The following is a 22,444-nucleotide window of genomic DNA, read 5'->3' as shown; positions in this document are numbered from 1 at the left end:
ACCGTGAATTCATTGTCCCAGGAAGGGGAAACTTTATTGACACATTCCTGGGGTCAGATACATCACATGATCACACTGACAGAACCACAGGCACATAGACACAGGCAACAGAGCATGCACAATGTCGGCACTAGTACAGTGTATATCCACCTTTCGCAGCAATGCAGGCTGCTATTCTCCGTCGAGGTGTTGTGGAATAATAACAAGTATTGCATGATATGTGTGTCTACTCGCTATTGACCATAGACTTTCTTTGAATGACTCTAGAACTATCACAGCAGATTCTAGGTCATGATATGTGTGTCTACTCGCTATTGACCATAGACTTTCTTTGAATGACTCTAGAACTATCACAGCAGATTCTAGGTCAACGGAGAGTATCCTATACGTTTTTATGAGTGAGTTTTCGAGTATCAAAATATGTGACATACATGATTTCGTTGGCTGGAAGCCTGAATTTTTTGCAACGCCAAGTGATCGTAGATCTTTGTATGTAACATAAATTTGAACTTCAAATGTTTACCTGTTCCTGAGAAAAAGAGGTCTTAACAGACAATTGGATAATAAAGGACAAAAATGTTTTTTCATGTGATATAACTGCAAATTAACAAATTTCCGCTTTAATTACGAATTAACAATTTTCCGATTTTCCCCTTTGCTTTTATTGTGAAATTTTGCTTCTTGGAAAATTTCATGATTCTAGGTCAACGGGATGTAGGTTTTGATGTGTGAGTTTATGAGTATCAAAATATGTAACATAAATGGCCCTATCTTTTGAATGCACAGACTTAGAAGCTTAAATTGTTACACCGCCGAGGAACCAGAGACCTTGATATGTGACATAAACTTCAGCTTGATACTTTTACCCGTTCTTGAGATAAGTGGGTGTTAAGGGATAGACAGGCAGGCAGTCCGATGACAAATGGCAAAAATTAATTTTTTGCATGTGATATAATTACGAGTTAATGTTTTTTGTGGATTTTTTCCTTTTCTTCTTCTGTGTTAATTCGCTTCTTGCCAAATTGTATGATTCTTGGTGAATGGAAAGCACTGTATAGATTCTGATGAGTGAGTTTGCGAGTACTAAAATATGTGACATAAATGGCCTTATCTTTTGAGTGCAGTGATTTAGAACAGGGGTGCTTAACCGGTCGATCGCGATCGACCTATCGATCGCCATGGCTTTATGAGTCGATTATTCAATAGCTTTGCCCGAAATATGTTTAAATAAGGTGTTTTTCGTAAAATTTCAGTTTCTTGACAATGACTGTTTCGCACGGTAATTGTAGGCGGTAAATCTGACATAACTATCTTCACCTCTTTCGCCTGCATCTAAATTTCATCACCTTCAACGCTCACACCAAGCAGCAGTCTTTCCTCTTGCATATGTCTGAGAAAAATGAGTGCAGCTAAACACAGGAAAACATGCCTGTATAGACGCCTGATACTGTAGACGAAGTTCGATGGCTCATTAGAGGTATGATTCTAAAAAGATTTTGTGAGCCTCTGCCAGCTATAAAATCTTCGAGGGAAAGACGAAACTGTCGTAACTCTTGGGTCTTCTATAAAGTGTTTCACGCAAAAACTTGGCCTTCTCAGAGCACAGTTATAGAAATTAAATGTGAAACACGTTCCTGAACTACAGTCATAACGACCGAAATTTTATTCACACGAGTTATATCATGAAAACTGAGTAGTAAGTCTACAACTTTTGACGGAAAGGAAATTACCTTTTATGTATTTTGTGTAGTTAAAAGGTTAATGTTGGCTACGGCGTTGTTTTGTGCTTAAACCTTATACAGCGCTAAGAGACCGTAGACTTTAGTAGGTGACATAAATTAGAACTTGATACACCTACCCGTTCCTGAGAAATAGGGCTCTTAACAGTCGCACGGACAGACAAACGGACAGACAACAAATTGATCCTATAAAGTCTGGAACCGCACGACTGCTACGGTCGCTGGTTCGAATCCTGCCTCGGGCATGGATGTGTGTGATGTCCTTAGGTTAGTTAGGTTTAACTAGTTCTAAGTTCTAGGGGACTGATGACCTCAGAAGTTAAGTCCCATAGTGCTCAGAGCCATGTGAACCATTTTATTTGATCCTATGAAGGCTTCGTTTCTGCCGACTTATGAACCCTAAAAATTGGGTGAAGTTTTCATTGATAGAATGAAAAAGATCTCATACGACACCTGAAAAGAGCTGCTAGCGAAAAATGATGAAGAAACAGATACATAACGACGAAAAGGAATGGTTAAAGTTTTGCCTTCGGTATGTAAGGACACGGGTTCGATTCCCGGTCTGGAACGACGTCACTCAGCCTCGTGAGGCCAAATGATAAGCTGCTTGAATAAAGAAGCAGCGCCATTATCAGCATTAATCTACTGGCAATAACGGCTGGAGAGATTCGCGACATGCTCATCACATGTCTCACAATCATAGATCGTTCTTCATCGGGCATAAGTGTGAATGTGTTGTTCTTAGCATAAGTTAGTTTAAGTTAGTTTAAGTAGTGTGTAAGTCTAGGGACCGATGACCTAAGCAGTTTGGTCCTTTAGGAATTCACACACATTTTTTTGAGATCGCTCCTCAGACAATCTTGTAGGGGCCGGCCTGTCGGTATAGACCTTATGCCTAATCCTTGAGTGGTATTTACGTATAAAACGTTTCGTTGGTAATGATAAATAAAGCAACGCTTTCCGTTGACGCTGGGCATCGCGTGAAAAAAGTGATAAGCAGTACTTCTTTAAGCTGCTCCACTTAGACATTTAGAAAATGAAACTGCTCATATCTGCAGAAGCACTAAAGAAAATAGCCTCTAACGACTCACGAGACACACCCTTCACACGGTTATACGCTTTCAGAACTAGTCTGTTTTCCGAAATTTTCGGATAGGTGGTGCCCCTGTCTGCTGAGTTGGCGGAAGCCATTTGTCTCTCCCGGATGTGGCGACGTGACGTAGCACGCAGACTTAGGTGTGGCTTCATTAATTTAATGGCACCACCTGCCCGAGAATCGCGTGCCGCTGTCACGTGCATTCATCGTCCTTGCGGTAGACTTATTTCACGCAGGAAGCGAAGAGCAGGACAGCCTTTAAAAAATTGCTTTCAGTCAAATATAGGCTAATCGCACGCAATTTGTCTGCTGTATGCGTCCAACAGTACTCGGAATTAGAAAACAAAACTATTGACAGCTGCTATCACCATTTCTAAAACCCTTAAGGCAATACCGCAGCTGTTCTCTGATACTGAATCCACCTCAATTTGCAAAGCCAAATAAAACAAATTTAATTCAAACACTCGCTGTTTGCATTATAATGACGCCTCGTCTACTGACATTCTGTAACATTTCATCCACATTTACATGACTACTCTGCAATTCACACTAATATATGTATCAGATAATGACATTATTATTAGAAAGATGCAACGGAGTAGCTGTTTCTAATAATTAATCTCTGTTAGGCTGTTTCGGCATTTATCGCCATTGTCAAGTACGTGCGAACACAATTTTGGGACTACACTGATTAGCCAGAACATTATGACCACCGGCCTACTATCGATATAAACCCGTCCAAGCGATAGCAGCGTCATCTGGAGAGCATGTAGTATCCGTCAGCTTGCTGTCCGTGCGTAAAATGGGGAAGACGCGCGATCTATCTGAGTTTGACCGAGGGCAGATTGTGATGGCCCTGAGGCTCGGCACGAGCATTTCGGAAACTGCACAACTTGTCGGGTGTCGGAGGACTGCCGTGGTGAGTGCCTTCAACACGTGGCGAAACCATGGTGAAACCCCATACATACGTCGTGGGGCTGGACGGCCACGCCTCATTATGTCGTAGGCTGGGCAGACTGAAACAGGACAGGTGGCCAGCTGTGGCGGAACTAACACCAGTCTTTAAAGTTGGGCAGAGTACAAGAGTGTCTGAACGCACAGTGCACCGAACACTCTTAACGATGGGTCTCCGCAGCCGACGACCCATGCATGTGGCAATGTTAACACCAGGACATCGGCAACTGCGACTGAAAAGGGCACGAGACTATCGGCACTGGATGTAGGCGCAGTGGCAGTGCATTGCATGGTCTGATGAATCCCGGTACCTTCTTCATCATTCTGATGGGAGGGTGCCAAATGTCTTCCAGGGGAACAGCTCTTGACACGTGTACTGCGGGGCGGATGCAAGCTGGCGTGGGCTCCATTACGCTCTGGTGAACATTCACGTGGGCATCCATTGGTCTAGTGGAGCTCGTGCAAGTGTAGTGTAACGACGTGCATGGCCCAATGATTTTTATTTTTGAGGTATGACCATGTGCAGACTTCGTCACCTACGTCATTTACAAAACACTTCAAAAAAATTATTTAAATTCTTTTAAAGTTCTCTATAAAAGATTCTTGAACGAAACTGTAATTAACCTGTGCAAAATTACGTCATTCAATCCAACTGGTTTGCGCAAAGTTTTGAAACTTAGATGTCGATTGTTTCTTCTTGGAAATTATACTCTTGCAAGTTACCTTATTTTTCCCTTATTAAAATCAGGCTGTAAAACCTTTAAGACTCAAAAAATCGAAATCAAACTCTTCTGGAAATTAATATCTTGGAAAAATTCAGTAATAATTCTTCCTCAATATAACTCTTCATAAATAATTCTCGAACACGTATTTAAGCTTTAGAGCATCCACTGTTTTATTGTCTTCGTATATGCTACATACAGATGCGAACATTACACTCGACAAAACAGAACTGAACAAAATACAACATGAATTAAACATTTGTGACGTCATTACAATGGAAAATTACAAATTTTTATTTATTTGAATGTTGGAGGTTCGACGCAACAACCCGGTCGCAGGATCTTCTGCTGCTCTTTGGCCGTTGACCCGCGACGTCTAGTGGCCAGCAATTTTCTTTCTGGTTCCGGCAGTGAAGATGCTGTTTCCGCGAGTTGCGCTGCTCTCTCCAAACATGAAACATACAAAACAAAAATACAAAACTTTAAATATTTTACAAACATAACAAAATATTACAAATACATAAACAAAACACTAAATTAAACTTATATTTACCTGCAAACTGAGCTGATCCTTGTGGATGGGTGACGCTTTAATTTCGCGTCCCATTACACAAGGCCACATGACGGTGAAGGAGTGTAGTACACTGGTTGCAGACCATGTACACCTTTTCATGACGGTCATATTTCCCGACGCAGTGGTATTTTTCAGCAAGGTAATGCGCCATGTCACAAGGCCAGGAGTGTGATGGAGTGGTTCGAGGGACACAGTGGCGAGAGTTCCAATTGATGTGGTGCCCACCAACTGTCAGATCTGAGACCGATCGAACACATCTGGGATGTGACTGAACTTGGCGTCAGAGCTCATCGCCCCCCTCCCCGGAAATTATGGGAATCAGGTGCCAACTTCCTCCAGCGACGTGCCAAGCCCTCATTGCTTCCATGCCACTATGCGTTGCGGCTGTTATCCGTGTCAAAGGTCGACATACCGACTATTGGGTAGGTGGTCATAATGTTCTGGCTGATCAGTGTTTATTGTACTGACGTCTAGGATGATGTGACGTCCATATTACGTCGGTAGTGAACTATCTTATAACTGTCAATGTTTTGATTAGATTTTAAATGACGTAAATATATTGAAAATAATACATTAATTATTGTTTCGTAGATGTTTGACATTTCTACTCTTACGACGTTACTTGTTTACAGAATTGTGAAGATGAACAGCGATATTATTTTATTAAATTTTGCCACGATTATCTCTGGTTGTTGCCTTTATTCCGATTCACCATTTTTTCGTGTTCTAAAAGTTCAATAAAGTATTTGAGTCAGTATTTCTATCTAAATTCTGTATGCTCGTTTAATATTCCTTGCGGGTATTTTCTGTTGCGTATACAGATTTTCATTTCTTCAGGAACGTTGTTTATTGCTAGACCTTCTGGTGTACTTTACAGGATTCGGAGTGTATTTTCGATTGTATCAGCAGTGTAAATTCGATTTTTCAAATGTAGAAAGAAGTTCTTCTGATTATTCTTGCTGTTTACAATGTATTCTTTATATCTGCCGTTAAAATTTTTTCCTGTTACGTCAATGTAGAAGTTATTACAGTTGCTACATGTGAATTTGTGTATGCCTGATTGGATGTTCTAGTGGTGGCAGTACGTAATTTTATTGAAAGTTTGTTATTGCTTCTAAAGGCTAGTTGAACATTTGTGGCGTTGCACTGAAGTGCTGCCTGTCCGATGGCATTTAGCGAAGAGCTTGTGACTGGTTTTCGCATCTGGTCCTTTTAGAACATCAAATCCTGTTTGAAAACTGTACTTTGTTGTCGCAGGACTGTGTTCTTATCTGTAATTGGACAATTATAAGATATTTGAAATTATGTAAAAATGTTATTGCTGTTGTGGTCTTCAGTCCAGAGACTGGTTAGATGCAGCTCTCCATGCTACTCTATCCTGTGCAAACTTCTTCATCTCCAAGGACCTACTGCAACCGACATGCTTATGAATCTGATTAGTGTATTCAACTCTTGGTCTTCCTCTACGATTTTTCCCTCCACGCTGCCCTCCAGTACTAAATTTGTGATCCCTTGATGCCTCAGAACATGTCCTACCAACCGATCCCTTCTTCTAGTCAAGCTGTGCCACAAATTTCTCTTCTCCCCAATTCTATTCAGTGCCTCCTCATTAGTTACGTGATCTACCCATCTAAAATTCAGTATTCTTCTGTAGCACCACATTTCGAAAGCTTCTATTCTCTTCTTGTCTAAACTATTTATCGTCCATCTTCCATTTCCATACATGGCTACACTCCATACAAATACCTTTAGAATAGACTTCCTGGCCGGCCGAAGTGGCCGTGCGCTTCTAGGCGCTGCAGTCTGGAACCGCGAGACCGCTACGGTCGCACGTTCGAATTCTGCCTCGAGCATGGATGTGTGTGATGTCCTTAGGTTAGTTAGGTTTAACTAGTTCTAAGTTCTAGGGGACTAATGACCTCAGAGGTTGAGTCCCATAGTGCTCAGAGCCATTTAGCCAATACACTTCCTGACATTTAAATCTATACTCGATGTAATCAAACTTCTCTTCTTCAAAAACAATTTCCTTGCCATTGCCAGTCTACATTTTATATCCTCTATACTTCGACCATCATCAGTTATTTTGCTCCCCAAATACAAAACCCATTTACTACTTTAAGTTCCTCATTTCGTAATCTAATTCCCTCAGCATCACCTGATTTAATACGACTACATTCCATTATCCTTGTTTTGCTTTTGTTGATGTTCATCTTGTATCCTCCTTTCAAGACTCGGTCCATTCCGTTCAACTGCTCTACCAGGTCCTTTGCTGTCTCTGACAGAATTACGATGTCATCGGCAAACCTCCAAGTTTTTATTTCTTCTCCATGGATTTTAATTCCTACTCCAAATTTTTCTTTTTTTTTCTTTTACTGCTTGCTCAATATACAGATTGAATAACATCGAGGATAGTGTAAAATCCTGTCTCACTCCCTTCCTAACCACTGCTTCCCTTACATGCCTCTCGACTCTTATAACTGCCATCTACTTTCTGTACAAATTGTAAATAGCCTTTCGCCCCCTGTATTTCACCCCTGACACCTTCAAAATTTGAGAAAGAGTATTCCAGTCAACACTTTCAAAAGCTTTCTCTAAGTCTACAAATGCTAGAAACGTAGGTTTGCCTTTCCTTAATCTATCCTCTAAGATAAATCGTAGGGTTAGTACTGCCTCACGTGTTCTAACATTTCTACGGAATCCAAATTGATCTTCCCCAAGGACGGCTTCTACCAGTTTTTCCATTCGTCTGTAAAGAATTCGTGTTAGTATTTTGCAGCCGTGACTTATTAAACTGATAGTTCGGTAATTTTCACATCTGTCAGCATCTGCTTCACTTGGGATTGGAATTATTATAGTCTTCTTGACGTCTGAGGGTATTTCACCTGTCCCATTCATCTTGTTCATCAGATGGTAGAGTTTTGTCATGGCTGGCTCTCCAAGGCTATCAGTAGATCTAATGGAATGTTGTCTACTCCCGGGGCCTTGTTTCGACTGAGGTCTTTCAGTGCTCTGTTAAACTCTTCACGCAATATTATATCTCCCATTTCATCCACATCTACGTTCTCTTCTGTCTCCACAATATTGCGCTCAAGTACATCGCCCTTGTATAGACCCTCTATATCTCCTTCCACCTTTCTGCTTTCCCTTCTTTGCTTAGTACTGGTTTTCCATCTGAGCTCTTGATATTCATGCAAGTAGTTCTCTTTTCTCCAAAGGTCTCTTTAATTTTCCTGTAGGTATTATCTATCTTACCCCTAGTGATATACGCCTCTGCATCCTTACATTTGTCCTCTAGCCATCCCTGCTTAGCCATTTTGCACTTCCTGTCGATCTCATTTTTGAGACGTGTGTATTCCTTTTTGCCTGCTTCATTTACTGCATTTTTATATTTTCTCCTTTCATCAATTAAATTCAACGTATCTTCTGTTACCCAAGGATTTCTAGTAGCCCTCGTCTTCTTACCTACTTGATCCTCTGCTGCCTTCACTATTTCATTTCTCAAAGCTACCCATTCTTCTCCTACGGTATTTCTTTCCCTTGTCCTTGTCAATGATTCCATTATACTCTCTCTGAAACACTCTACAACTTCTGGTTCTTTCAGTTTATCCAGGTCCCATCTTCTTAAATTCCCGCCTTTTTGCAGTTTCTTCAGTTTTAATCTACAGTTCATAACCAATAGTTTGTGGGCAGAGTCAACATCTGCCCCTGGAAATGTCTTAACAATTTAAAACCTGGTTCCTAAGTCTCTGTCTTACCGTTATATAATCTATCTGAAACCTTCAAGTGTCTCCAGGCCTCTTCCCCGTATGCAACCTTCTTTCATGATTCTTAAACAAAATGTTAGCTACGATTAAGTTAAGCTCTTTGCCAAATTCCACCATGCGGGTTCGTCTTTCATTCCTTTACCCCAATCCATATTCGCCTACTACTTTTCCTTCTCTTCCATTTCCTACTATCAAATTCCAGTCCCCCAAGAGCAGTTTCGTCTCCCTTCACTATCTGAGTAATTTCTTTTATCTCCTCATACATTTCTTCAGCCTCTTCGCCATCTGCGGAGCTAGTCGGCGTATATACTTGTACTACTGTGGCAGGCGTGGGCCTCGTGTCTATCTTGGCTACAGTGATTCGTTCACTATGCTGTTCGTAGTAGCTTACCCGCGCCCCTATGTTTTTATTCAATATTAAACCTACTCCTGCATTACTCCTATCTGATTTTGTAATTATAACCCTGTATTCACCTGACCAGAAGTCTTGTTCCTCCTGCCACCGAATTTCACTAATTCCCACTATATCTAACTTTAACCTATCCATTTCCCGTTTTAAATTTTCTAACCTACGTGCCCGATTAAGGGATCTGACATTCCACGCTCCGATCCGCAGAACGCCAGTTTTGTTTCTCCCGATAACGACGTCCTCCTGAGTAGTCCCCTTCCGGAGACCCGAATGGGGGACTATTTTACCTCCGGAATATTTTACCCAAGAGGACGCCATCCTCATTTAAACATAGAGTAAAGCTGCATACCCTCAGGAAAAATTACGGCTGTAGTTTCCCCATGCTTTCACAGCAAAGGCGTTTTCGTTAATGTTACAAGGCCAGACCAGTCAATCATCCAGACTGTTTCCCTGCAACTACTGAAAAGGCTGCTGCCCCTCTTCAGCATCCACACGTTTTTTTGGCCTCTCAACAGATACCCCTCTGTTGTGGTTGCACCTACGGCATGGCAATCTGTACCGCTGAGGCACGCAAGCCTCCCCACCAACGGCAAGGTCCGCGGTTCATGGGGGCAGGTATGTTAAAATTCATGCCACTTCATGTGCAACATTCGGTCTGTTCCTGTAGATGGACAAATGACTAAAAGAAAATAGCAAATATACAGGGTGGTCCAATGATAGTGACGGGGCCAAATATCTCATAAGCATCAAATGAAAAAACTACAAAGAACGAAACTCGTCTAGCTTGAAGGGGGAAACCAGATGGCACTACGGTTGGCCGGCTAGATGGCGCTGCCATAGGTCAGACGGATATCAACTGCGTTTTTTTAAATAGGAACCCCCATTTTTTATTACATATTCGTGTAGTATGTAAAGAAATATGAACGTTATAGCTGGACCACGTTTTTCGCTTTGTGATAGACGGCGCTGTAATAATCACAAACGTGTAAGTACGTGGTATCACATAACATTCCGTCAGTGCGGACGGTATTTGCTTCGTGATACATTACCCGTGTTAAAATGGACCGTTTACCAATTGCGGAAAAGGTCGATATCGTGTTGATGTATGGCTATTGTGATCAAAATGCCCAACGGGCGTGTGCTATGTATGCTGCTCGGTATCCTGGACGACGTCATCCAAGTGTCCGGACCGTTCGCCGGATAGTTACGTTATTTAAGGAAACAGGAAGTGTTTAGCCACATGTGAAACGTCAACCACGACCTGCAACAAATGATGATGCCCAAGTAGGTGTTTTACCTGGTGTCGCGGCTAATCCGCACATCAGTAGCAGACAAATTGCGCGAGAATCGGGAATCTCAAAAACGTCGGTGTTGAGAATGCTACATCAACATCGATTGCATCCGTACCATATTTCTATGCACCAGGAATTGCATGGCGACGACTTTGAACGTCGTGTACAGTTCTGCCACTGGGCACAAGAGAAATTACGGGACGATGACAGATTTTTTACGCGTGATATTTAGCGACGAAACGTCATTCACCAACAGCGGTAACGTAAACCGGCATAATATGCACTATTGGGCAACGGAAAATCCACGATGGCTGCGATAAGTGGAACATCAGCGACCTTGGCGGGTTAATGTATGGTGCGGCATTATGGGAGGAAGGATAATTGGCCCCCATTTTATCGATGGCCATCTAAATGGTGCAATGTATGCTGATTTCCTACGTAATGTTCTACCGATGATACTACAAGATATTTCACTGCATGAGAGAATGGCCATGTACTTCCAACATGATGCATGTCCGGCACATAGCTCGCATGCGGTTGAAGCGGTATTGAATAGCATGTTTCATGACAGGTGGATTGGTCGTCGAAGCACCATACCATGGCCCGCACGTTCACCGGATCTGACGTCCCCGGATTTCTTTTTGTGGGGAAAGTTGAAGGGTATTTGCTATCGTGATCCACCGACAACACGTGACATGCGTCAGCGCATTGTCAATGCATGCGCGAACATTACGGAAGGCGAACTACTCGCTGTTGAGAGGAATGTCGTTACACGTATTGCCAAATGCATTGAGGTTGACGGACATCATTTTGAGCATTTATTGCATTAACGTTGTATTTAAAGGTAATCACGCTGTAACAGCATGCGTTCTCAGAAATGATAAGTTAACAAAGGTACATGCATCACTTTGGAACAGCCAAAATAAAAATGTTCAAACGTACCTACGTTCTGCATTTTAATTCAAAAAACCTACCTGTTACCAACTGTTCGTCTGAAATTGTGAGCCATGTGTTTGTGACTATAACAGCGCCATCTTTCACAAAGCGAAAAAAGAGGTCCAACTAAAACATTCATTTTTCTTTACGTACTACACGAATATGTAATAAAAAATAGGGGTTCTATTTTAAAAAACGCAGTTGATATCCGTTTGACCTGTGGCAGCGCCATCTAGCGGTCCAACAATAGCGCCACGTGGTTTCCCCCTTCAAGCTTGACAGGCTTTGTTCTTTGTAGTTTTTTCGTTTGACTCTTATTTCGTGAGATATTTTGACCGGTCACGATCAATGGACCACCCTGTATAAATATATGTTCCAATCTGTGGTATTCCAGTACCAGAAAAATACGTTGTTCAATGAAATGTGTGATTTCAACCTCTGCATTCGGTACGCGAAGCAGGCTTTGTTTCCAAAGTGTAACTGATCGCTGTGAGCTGCAGCGCATTATTTATACGCGCTGCATATTGCGATTACAGTGTCATCCGTTAGCAGCTTTTCGAACTATTTCGATGCTTTTGTATAACTTTCGTATAAATTTTCTACAGGTTTCACAATAAACATTGTATTTGTTACACTTGTCTATCGATCTTATTTTTCAAGGTATTTAATTTTGAAATCAGCGACTCCTTCACTAGACGCCCTGTATTTGAACAGTAACATGGGATGTGTAATCACAATTTTTAGAACGTTCATTTGTTCGACATGCTGCCATCACAAACGTCATAGTCTTTGGTGCCTTCCCCAGTACATGTAGCGTCATTCCAAGCAGAGCACCCAACACCTGTACCGCAATTCTCTGCCTTCATCTACTTCTCCACAGATGCAACAAAACTCATTTTGGCTTCTTTACTGGGTGTAGCTAGCAATTTCAATACACCAGTAAAAAACAGGTTTCCGTAATAACCGTCATCGTCGTCATCACAAATGCAGGAAGGATACGATAGCTTCGATCACTCTAGTGGTTCCTTTTTGCTTCTGGTTTTCTTTTGTTCTTTTCTGGCTGCCAAGCAACGCAGCCACGTACATCTTTCCCATTGTTGTTCTTCAAGGCACGCTGTTGTTTCTTTTTATTTTTTACTTTCATCTTAATTTCAGCTTCTTCCAGTTTCTTTTTCTCGGGAGTGTGCATCTGTTCTCTTTCCGCGCCCAATTATCCCAGTTTTGCCGTCACATACTATCGACGTTAACGTCTGTATTTTTTTCTTTTTTTTTGGGGGGGGGGGGAGGAGACCAGACAGCGAGGTTATCTGTCTCATCGAATTAGGGAAGGACAGGGAAGGAAGTCGTCCGTGCCCTTTCAAAGGAACCATCCCGGCATTTGCCTGGAGCGATTTAGGGAAATCACGGAAAACCTAAATCAGGATGGCCGGACGCGGGATTCTGTGTTTTAAATTGTTATACACTCCTGGAAATGGAAAAAAGAACACATTGACACCGGTGTGTCAGACCCACCATACTTGCTCCGGACACTGCGAGAGGGCTGTACAAGCAATGATCACACGCACGGCACAGCGGACACACCAGGAACCGCGGTGTTGGCCGTCGAATGGCGCTAGCTGCGCAGCATTTGTGCACCGCCGCCGTCAGTGTCAGCCAGTTTGCCGTGGCATACGGAGCTCCATCGCAGTCTTTAACACTGGTAGCATGCCGCGACAGCGTGGACGTGAACCGTATGTGCAGTTGACGGACTTTGAGCGAGGGCGTATAGTGGGCATGCGGGAGGCCGGGTGGACGTACCGCCGAATTGCTCAACACGTGGGGCGTGAGGTCTCCACAGTACATCGATGTTGTCGCCAGTGGTCGGCGGAAGGTGCACGTGCCCGTCGACCTGGGACCGGACCGCAGCGACGCACGGATGCACGCCAAGACCGTAGGATCCTACGCAGTGCCGTAGGGGACCGCACCGCCACTTCCCAGCAAATTAGGGACACTGTTGCTCCTGGGGTATCGGCGAGGACCATTCGCAACCGTCTCCATGAAGCTGGGCTACGGTCCCGCACACCGTTAGGCCGTCTTCAGCTCACGCCCCAACATCGTGCAGCCCGCCTCCAGTGGTGTCGCGACAGGCGTGAATGGAGGGACGAATGGAGACGTGTCGTCTTCAGCGATGAGAGTCGCTTCTGCCTTGGTGCCAATGATGGTCGTATGCGTGTTTGGCGCCGTGCAGGTGAGCGCCACAATCAGGACTGCATACGACCGAGGCACACAGGGCCAACACCCGGCATCATGGTGTGGGGAGCGATCTCCTACACTGGCCGTACACCACTGGTGATCGTCGAGGGGACACTGAATAGTGCACGGTACATCCAAACCGTCATCGAACCCATCGTTCTACCATTCCTAGACCGGCAAGGGAACTTGCTGTTCCAACAGGACAATGCACGTCCGCATGTATCCCGTGCCACCCAACGTGCTCTAGAAGGTGTAAGTCAACTACCCTGGCCAGCAAGATCTCCGGATCTGTCCCCCATTAAGCATGTTTGGGACTGGATGAAGCGTCGTCTCACGCGGTCTGCACGTCCAGCACGAACGCTGGTCCAACTGAGGCGCCAGGTGGAAATGGCATGGCAAGCCGTTCCACAGGACTACATCCAGCATCTCTACGATCGTCTCCATGGGAGAATAGCAGCCTGCATTGCTGCGAAAGGTGGATATACAGTGTACTAGTGCCGACATTGTGCATGCTCTGTTGCCTGTGTCTATGTGCCTGTGGTTCTGTCAGTGTGATCATGTGATGTATCTGACCCCAGGAATGTGTCAATAAAGTTTCCCCTTCCTGGGACAATGAATTCACGGTGTTCTTATTTCAATTTCCAGGAGTGTATCTAGAAAGTAAATTCTTGCAATGACACTGTGAAATAGACGTTTTAATAACATATCCAGATAAAAGTAAATCAGCAATGGCTGTTAACTTACCTTTTTATTTTCTATCGGCAGAAAATAAAAAGAAACTTGCCTGTTTTATTTACTTCACTCTCAGGCACTTGCAGTTACAATGACGCCTGTCTTCTTGTTCATTTTTGTTACTTACATAAATAATAAGAAGGCAGCAGTAGACCCACAAGTTTATTACAAGCTTCGGATATGGAATGCGTGCGATTATCCACTGCGCACAATTACCCAACTCTCTCTTACACGCTGGCCCGTGTGGTCGAGCGGTTCTAGGCGCTTCAGTCTGGAACCGTGCGACCGCTACGGTCGCATGTTCGAATCCTGCCTCGGGCATGGATGTGTGTGATGTCCTTAGGTTAGTTAGGTTTAAGTAGTCCTAAGTTCTAGGGGACTAATGACCTCAGATGTTAAGTCCCGTAGTGCTCAGAGCCATTTGAAAATCTCTTACACAGTGAGCCGAAACAGGAAACATATCACTAGCAGGCAGAGCAAGTTTCATTGTCAATATATACATCAACTCAATCATTAAATATATTGATGTAAGCAGTTAGAGCACGTAGGTGAGCGCTGTTATATGTAACGTGTAGTTCAACCTCCGTTGCGTAACACACGTGGTTATAGATAACCGTGTACGATGTTGCCTAAGTCGTGCTTAGGCTTTTTGTTATTTAATTGTCTCACTCGGATTACGGTGCCGTCCCCGTATTGTTTGATCCTCTGGTCCGCTGCACGAGTGTGATTGATGACATAAGACGCTCGGCTGTTACCCGTGGTTACGGCGGCAAATGTGATGCCTAAAGGGTTGCGGACGTAATCGATTTGTCACAGCTACGTGTCATGCTTATATGAAGATTCTGTTATGCTAATGCATAAGTTCGTAGGGTTTTTCCATAAGTTTAATAAACACAACAGATACACATAACAGAGACTTTAGTCGTCAATGATATATTCTCCTTCACTATTTACAACAGTCTGCTAACGCTGGGGCGACTTTTCGATTCCGCGACCGTAGAAATCACGTGGTTTTGAGGCGAAGAACTCGTCGATCCATGATCGGAGCGCATTTTCATGCGGAGAGGAAGTTTCATGAAGGTTATTCGATAGAGAGTGGAAAAGGGCTCAAGATCCCAACCGAACTCCTGTACAGTGTTTTCGTCAGTCCAGCAGAATGCGGGCTGGCGTTAACGCGGAATAGCGTCACCTCACGCAGTCTTCCTGGTCGTTGTTCTTAGATTGCGTCTGCACGGCATCTCAGTTGTTGCCTATAATTCCAGCAGTGATGGTTAAACCCCGAGGAAGCAATTCATAGTACACCACACAATGTCGCTGTTCCACCAATGCAAAACATTATCTTTTGTGGATGCGCGCAGTTCTTGTACAAGGAGTTGCTGCTTTGTTTGGGCTCAACCATTCCCTTCTTTTCCTTATGGTAGCATAAAGTCATCACTTTTGGTCACCAGTAACGATACGGGACGGGAATGGTCGGCGTTGTGCACGAGTCAATTGACCACGAACATATAGAGATGCACCGACACATTTTTGTGATTTTGACCCAGAGCATGCGGTACCCACACACCAGATATTTGAACCTTTCCCATCGCATGCAAACGTCGCACGAAGGTAGAATGATCACAGTTCATCACATTTGCAAGTTCCTGAGTACACTGACGTGATAATTGTTGGTTAATGAGTTTAAACGATCTCCGTCAAACCCCGAAGGTCTTCCTGATCGTGGAGAGTCGCTGATGTCAAAATGATCCTCCTTAAAACCAGAAAAGCATTTTTTTGCCGTGCTCTCTCCAATGACGTTATCCCGATACACGGAGCAAATATTTCAGGCTGCCTCTGGTGCTATGACCTCTCTATTGAACACAAACAGAAGAAGATGTAGGAAATATTCCGATTTCTCGACTTGGCACTTCATTTTCTAGTGTCCACAGCCCCGGTCACTATCTCCAAATGACAAAACGACAACATGTAAACTCAAACAGCAACAGTCAACTACAAATAATAAGTGACACTCGTTAAATATTCCCATAACAACCTGGAAACCAGCATGTAAAACAAAAACGCTGCGAACTAGTGTACCGACCCAATATAATGAACCTGGAGTGCAGGTGTACGAACTGCTTTGTTATACACTTTTCCTAATACAGAAAAATACGAAACACGTCTCGCAGATTAACATGAACTCACCAGACAAAATATTAGTCACTCCCTAAGGGAGCCCACTGGTCGCGTTGTAGTGCAGTTCAGATGTTCAAATGTGTGTGAATTTTTAAAGAACCAAATTGGTGAGGTCATCGGTCCGTAGACTTACACAATACTTAAACTAACTTATGCTAAGAAAAACACACACACCCATGCCCGAGGGAGGACTCGAACCTCCGGCGAGAGGGGCCGCGCAATCCGTGACATGGCGCCTAAAACCACGCGGCCACTCCGCGCGGCTGCAGTGCAGTAGATGGGGCAGAACTGCTACCAGATGACTATGTGTTCCTCCACTAATGACGTAAGGCATGACAGTAAGGAGGTGGGACGGAGCGAGGTGGCGTAGTGGTTAGTACAATGGACTTGCATTCGGGAGGACGACGTTCAAACCCGTGTCCGGCCATCCAGATAAAGGTTCTCCGTGATTTCCCTAAATCGCTTCAGGCAAATGCCGTGATGATTCCTTTGAAAAGGGCATGCCCAAATTTCTTCCCCATCCTTGACATAGCCCGAGCTTTTGCTCCATCTCTAATGGCTTCGATGTCGACGGGACGTTAAAACCAATCTTCCTTCTTTTTTCCTCCCTTAAAGAGATGGGTATGTGTCAGCCATTTGTATGGAATCAGCACCATAAGATGGAACAACGTGGAGACTCCGGTAGAAAGAAGCTATCGTATTTGAAAATAACCGTGACCACAATCTATACACTGTGCAGTCACATTAATGTGATCACCTGTCAAAAGCCTGCATAACCACCATTTTCAGACATGGAGGAAGAGTCAGTGTGGTTCTGGTTGGTGCTGACAGTGATGTGGAGCCACATCAAAACCAGTGCTGTGCCAGTTGCGCTACATTTATTGGTTCAGAATCCATGGCGCGAGCAGCCCGATCGAGGTGGTCGCACAGATTCTTGATAGGGTTGAAATCCGTGGAGTCTGGTGGCCAGAGGAGTACGCTAAACCCACCAGTACCAGGGTAAAGCCATTTCTGGCCCACTTTTGATATCAACTTAATTATTGATCAATTAATTACCCCAAATGACGTCATGGATTTTCCCTGAATCTGATCCTCCAATACACTTGCACAGTCGTTTGCTTCGTGAAATATTAATGCAGGGATGGATTTCAGGATTGAATTTGTCACAAATACACCCAATAAAACATCGACACTGCTTTAAACAATTTTGTGTGTTATATATCTGTTCTGGAAGTCGTGGCACGCTGGGCTGCAGAGGCGTGAGCGTAAATAGACTCGAAAATATATCATGCAAAAATATTGTTTACACAATTTCACTAAAGTAAATGAGCTCAAATACACCTGCCACATCACGAAGCACTGTCGTAACCCACGCACTACAGAGCCGCCCCCGCAAAGCGACCATCCTCAGCCGCACTCACCATAGAGTGGACCCACAACCAGGAGTGCGCTCTCCGTCTGGATCGACGAGCGCGTCCAGTACAAAGAACGAATCAGTGGAATAAGTGGGTATTTCCAGACTGCATCAGAATGAACATAAAAAAGTGTGGAAAATCTGTGGCCAGCAGACCAACACCAACTTGTTCTATGCGCTCAAACCTGCATTCATCAGCAGGTGGGGAAGAATGCCACACTCCTATTGGCTCCCTGGGTGAAATGGTGGGTGCAGGGGGTACAGGTTATATAAACCCTCATCGTGGTGTAGTCGCTCTCGTTCTCCTGTTGTCAGTATGCCTGTCTGTTTGCTTGTGTGTGTTTGCATCAGTTTCTTTTTTTCAGGAAAAATTAAGCACACCAACAGTAGCATCAGCACCAGTGGCAAGCGATGTAGCATTGAAGAATATGAACTAACATGTACGAGGATGGTTTGAAAAATTTTCGGAACAGATTAGGAAAAAAGTACTTACATCACTGAAACTTTTTTATTTTTCAATGTAGTCTCCTTGTAGATTAATGCACTTGGTCCAAAGATGTTCCTCTGCCTTGATCCCATCTCGAAAATGAGTTTCCTCCAAACCTGCAAAATAGCTGTCAACTCCAGCTATCAATTTTTAGTTTGAAGTGAATCTTCTTCCACCAAGAAAAATTTTCAGTTTTGGGAAGAGATGGAAGTCTCACAGAGCCATATCAGGTAAATAAGGAGGGTGTGGCAACAACTCATACCTTAGTTCGTGTAATTTTGCCATGGCGACGGCACATGTGTGCGGGCGCACATTGTCTTGATGGAAGATGACTTTCTTCCTTGCTAAACCTGGCCTTTTTTCGCGTATCTTTTGTTACAATTTGTCCAGGAGATTAGCGTAGTATTCTCCAGTAATTGTTTGCCAAGTGGGGAGATAATCTACAAACAGAATCCCCTTCACTTCCCAGAACATTGATCCCACGACCTTTCCCATCGAAGGAATATTCTTTGCTTTCTTTGGTGGCGGATATTCAGCATGTTTCCACTGATTTGACTGTTGTTTTGTCTCTGGGCTACAGCAGTGCATCCAAGTTTCATCTGTGGTCACAAACCAGCTCAAAAAATCTTGTTCGTTTCTCCTAAAACGTGCCAAAATTTGTTTGATATGTCGATTCTCATGCGTTTTTCACACATCTTGTAGATTAGCGGCACACATCTTGCAGACAATTTTTTCATTTCTAATTTTTCGGTTAAAATGTGACATACCCTTTCAGATGACATCCGGCAAGCGTGAGCAATTTCACGCACTTTCAATCGGCGATCCTCCATGACCATTTTGTGCACTTTTGCTCTGGAGTAGTGACACATCTTGGCCGACCACAGCGCGGATCGTCATCTAAGCTCTCCCGACCAAATTTAAATTCATATGCCCAATTGACAACAGTTGAATATGAAGGAGCAGAGTCCCTCAGTGTATTCTGTAAATCGGCATGAATGTCCTTTGCTTTCATACGTTTCTTTATGAAGTACTTAATCAGTGCTCGAATCTCGATTTTTTCCATCTTCGCAAATCACTACGCGTGAACAACAACAGAGCCACATCACCGCCACAGCTCTTTTAAAAGCGCACCGATGTAGAACGCGTTTACAGACAATACTCCAATGAATATCACGTAAACAACTCGTTGCGCTAGTGCAGACCTTTCGAGGTGATTCCGAGAACTATTCAAACCACCCTCGTAAGTAGATAATAATTTGTTTTTGTAAGTATGTGGTTATGGTGTAGAAACGATGAAAAAATTTCGTATGTTAAAAAAATTCTCGCCAGTAATTCCATTTCTTTCCCCTTGTTACAGCGCAACTACAGGATTTTATCCTGGAATGCGGGGAGAGACAGGAGGAGGAGGAGCAAACTTCCCCTGTGGAAAACCCACAGCCAGAACTGCCATGTAAGTACATAAAAAAAACTTCATGGTAGTAGTGTAATTCGTTCTTGTATTGTATCGGTGGTTTATTTCTTGCTCTTGATACAGCTTACATGGCTGAAATGGAATCTAATCTTACGCGATGCTGGAGGCTGAAAAAATACACCAGCCACATGCTGTGGAGCAGCCTCTGGTAGAGAAAACACAACATCAGTAGCCGCCTAAGTATATAAAAAAAATTCCTATGTAGTAGTAGTAGCTGTGTAATTGAAAAAAATTATGTTTCATCTGCAACAGTTATACGTAGATGCCATAGACAGACAACACCAGACTGTTTACCAACTGCAACTGTCTCCAGCATGCAACGAGACAGCCAACCAGTTCTGTAAGTAGGAAAAGAGAACTCTAATTTATTTTCTTTCTCTTCTCTAACAAATCTGTATATATATATATATATATATATATATATATATATATATATATATATATATATCTTTGTTGTAGGCAAGATGGATCAGTGGCACCATGTAGATTCTGATGAGGATGAGATGCCTGAATGGGTCAGGGAGATGGCTCTAGAAGAAGATCTGAAAAGGAAGCGTGGCCTGTCTCTTTTAGAGAGGATGACTTTCCTAAAGGGGTGATGGAGATACCTGACCATGTTGACGAAATGCTCATACCATGTACCCAGAGCAGGAAAGGTAATTACTCACTTGCTTATACAGGGTGGTTCATTGATAGTGACCGGGCCAAATATCTCACGTAATAAGCATCAAACGAAAAAACTACAAAGGACGAAACTTGTCTAGTTTGAAGGGGGAAACCAGATGGCCCTATGGTTGGCCCGCTAGATGGCGCTGCCATAGGTCAAAACGGATATCAACTGCGTTTTTTAAATAGGAACTCCCATTTTTTATTACATATTCGTGTAATACGCAAAGAAATATGAATGTTTTAGTTGGACCACTTTTTTTGCTTTGTGATAGATGGTGCTGTAATAGTGTTCAGTCACATGTGAAACGTCAACCACGACCTGCAACAAATGATGATGCCCAAGTAGGTGTTACAGCTGCTGTCGCGGCTAATCCGCACATCTGTAGCAGACAAATTGCGCGAGAATCGGGAATCTCAAAAACGTCGGTGTCGAGAATGCTACATCAACATCGATTGCACCCGTACCATATTTCTATGCACCAGGAATTGCATGGCGACGACTTTGAACGTCGTGTACAGTTCTGCCACTGGGCACAAGAGAAATTACGGGACGATGACAGATTCTTTACGCGTGCTATTTAGCGACGAAGCGTCATTTACCAACAACGTTAACGTAAACCGGCATAATATGCACTATTGGGCAACGGAAAATCCACGATGGCTGCGACAAGCGGAACATCAGCGACCTTGGCGGGTTAATGTATGGTGCGGCATTCTGGGAGGCCCCCATTTTATCGATGGCAATCTAAATGGTGCAATGTATGCTGATTTCCTACGTAATGTTCTACCGATGTGACTACAAGATGTTTTACTGCATGACAGAATGGCGTTGTACTTCCAACATGATGGATGTCCGGCACATAGCTCGCGTGCGGTTGAAGCGGTATTGAATAGCATCGATTGCACCCGTACCATATTTCTATGCACCAGGAATTGCATGGCGACGACTTTGAACGTCGTGTACAGTTCTGCCACTGGGCACAAGAGAAATTACGGGACGATGACAGATTTTTTACCGCGTAATATTTAGCGACGAAACGTCATTTACCAACAACGTTAACGTAAACCGGCATAATATGCACTATTGGGCAACGGAAAATCCACGATGGCTGCGACAAGCGGAACATCAGCGACCTTGGCGGGTTAATGTATGGTGCGGCATTCTGGGAGGCCCCCATTTTATCGATGGCAATCTAAATGGTGCAATGTATGCTGATTTCCTACGTAATGTTCTACCGATGTGACTACAAGACGTTTAACTGCATGACCGAATGGCGTTTTACTTCCAACATGATGGATGTCCGGCACATAGCTCGCGTGCGGTTGAAGCGGTATTGTATAGCATATTTCATGACAGGTGGATTGTCCGTCGAAGCACCATACCATGGCCCGCACGTTCACCGGATCTGACGTCCTCGGATTTCTTATTGTGGGGGAAGTTGAAGGGTATTGGCTATCGTGATCCACCGACAACACCTGACAACATGCGTCTGCGCATTGTCAATGCATGTGCGAACATTACGGAAGGCGAACTACTCGCTGTTGAAAGGAATGTCGTTACACGTATTGTCAAATGCATTGAGGTTGACGGACATCATTTTGAGCATTTATTGAATTAATGTTTTAAAGGTAATCACGCTGTAACAGCATGCGTTCTCAGAAATGATAAGTTCACAAAGGTACATGCATCAATTTGGAACAGCCGAAATAAAAATGTTCAAACGTACCTACGTTCTGTATATTAATTTAAAAAACCTACCTGTTACCAACTGTTCGTC

The sequence above is a fragment of the Schistocerca cancellata genome, chromosome 4, assembly GCF_023864275.1.
Source record: "Schistocerca cancellata isolate TAMUIC-IGC-003103 chromosome 4, iqSchCanc2.1, whole genome shotgun sequence".
Lineage (NCBI taxonomy): Eukaryota > Metazoa > Arthropoda > Insecta > Orthoptera > Acrididae > Schistocerca > Schistocerca cancellata.
Note: the sequence above shows the minus strand (reverse complement) of the source record.